The sequence below is a fragment of the Silurus aristotelis genome, assembly GCF_946808225.1.
Source record: "Silurus aristotelis genome assembly, chromosome: 20".
Classification (NCBI taxonomy): Eukaryota; Metazoa; Chordata; class Actinopteri; order Siluriformes; family Siluridae; genus Silurus; species Silurus aristotelis.
Genome location: NC_139593.1, coordinates 2,152,787 through 2,154,950, shown reverse-complemented (window position 1 = coordinate 2,154,950; position 2,164 = coordinate 2,152,787). Strand labels below are relative to the sequence as shown.

Below are 2,164 nucleotides of genomic sequence, written 5' to 3'. Positions count from 1 at the left end.
ATGCCTGGTGGCGTATCAAATACCAGAATATTTACTTTTAAATATTTTAAAATATTTACAAAATTGCTGTAGAAAAATGCAGCATCTAGTAATTACTCAAAGCTTTTCATTGCAGTGTGTGAAAAAACGCCTTAACCTCACACATCTTCATCTCTCATGCTTTTCTTTATTCTCTGTTTGGCCGTCAGACATAAGGGGTTGAATAGGCACGGTAAGAAACTATTTACTTATTTACTATTTATGTATTTTATTATTTTTATTAGTTATCAAATGTACTCAATTCTCTAATAAGTGGATGTGGCTGTGTGTGGACAGAGCTGTGGGGAGAACATGTGGGGTTGATGACTGTATATATGTATATGTAGATATAACCAGTGGTTCTTCCACACAGAATTAGTAATTGTTCTATACACTTTAATAAAATAAGTCGTATCTAGGGTTGCAAAATTACAGGAATTTTTAAGTCTGGAAACTTCACAAAGGAATAAAAAAATAAAATACAAGCAATTTTATGTTTTGCATTTCTTCCCCCAAACTGTAGGAAATCTAACTGAACTATGAGTTAAAAACAGAGGTACGCACCGAATCTTGAATTTTGTGTACCCTTACATGCCTACTGTATTAATTAGTGAACTGGTGTATAGGTTGGTCGCGGTTATGGAGGCTCCTCCTCCAAGCCTGAGGCCCTATGCCATTGTCTGCTCTGCCTATAAGCTATAGCTTAGTGATATTATTTAGGTAATTATATTTTATCTATTGTATTAAAGTTTAACTAGCAATTGCAAAAATGTGTTTGAACAGTTGCTAACCAGCCAGTACATCAGATCTGCTAAATGCTAGCACTATTTCACACACAATTTATGAGGCTAGCTAGCTCAAGCTGTGATGCTCTTTCTTCTACCTTCTGCTTGCCAGTTTTCTATCATCATACAGAAGTACAGCACTGATTAAAAGTTTGGACACATTACTATTTTGTGATTAATTAAAATCTCAGTAACTGGTTAAGAAAGGTGTGAATACTAAACTAATGATAATCAGTAAATTAGAAACATGATTCTTAAATAGTCTTAAATATTCACCTTTTTAAAACAGTGCCTTTAACATGCTAACAGCAAAAAAGAATAGAAATTAAACCTGCTATAAACAGTCGATTCCTCAACAGCATCTCTTTTCTTCCTGAAGGTAATTAGACACTGTTGTTTATTTCATCCTGTTCGTGATGCCAAGTTTGTTGTTTATTTGGTGGTGATGAAGGAAAAAATCTCTGCAGAGACACTCTCTTTCTTGTATATTAAAAAAAGGTTTATTACCGAAAAGTTCAGCATCTTAAGACGAGCATGCGGGATTGCCCGGAGAGGTTTCAATGCCAATGGAAATCGCTCTCTCGATCTCCGTCTTCAATCCACCTTATTTAGAGGGGTTGTTATTTCCAACAGCTTAATGTATAACAGAAGTAACAGAGTTCATTTTCCAGGAAAAGATAAGCATCAAGGACTCCCCTCCTAACGACATACAACCTTTAACCTTGTTCCATACGTTGACTTTGTACAGATTACAGAAACAACATGTACACCCACTAAATTCTCATTGTCCTGACTCTAATATAAACACTATGGCCTACTCATGCATTTAAATAGAAACATTTGGCCAACATTCCAACCGTACAGAAAACGAGTTGAATTTCAGATACCACAACACAAAAGGTGGTAAACACCCCTGTCCTGAAAATCTCAGCTTTTCTCCTGACGATTCCGACACTGGAGACTCCTCTCATACATTTAAAACAAATTAAAGAGTAATATATTGTCATGTTTATATGTAGTGTTGTGTGTTTGACTTCACACTGAAAGCATAAAAAACAAGAGCAGCTGCAATACAGATAAGAGCATTTATTAGAGAAACAGGCAGATCATCCAAATCATTGAGTGAAATCAAATACAGAATCTTAGCAAATGTCTGGTGATGAGCAAACAGCAATATGAGGCAAAATCTAATACATGAAATGAGAAAATGAAAATAAGATCAAAACCATGAAACCATCAACATGAACTGTGGAAATGAACGAAAAACCTCTCAGAATAACAATATATAAGATGAGCTACTTGGTGAATATGAAGCACAAATAAAGGAGTAAATACACATACTGGGAAAGACACATGAACAA

General features: G+C 35.0%; 1 long non-coding RNA gene across 1 annotated transcript in view; it reads left to right on the top strand.

Moving 5' to 3' along the window:
• The first annotated feature begins 432 nt into the window (after window positions 1-432).
• Window positions 433-2,164, top strand: part of LOC310715922 — a 20,609-nt gene continuing 18,877 nt past the window's right edge. The window contains exons 1-2 of the long non-coding RNA XR_014530440.1: window positions 433-1,182; window positions 1,687-2,164. The exon at window positions 1,687-2,164 is cut by the window's right edge and continues 319 nt beyond it. This is a non-coding gene — a long non-coding RNA (uncharacterized lncRNA). The remainder of the gene's footprint in view (window positions 1,183-1,686) is intronic.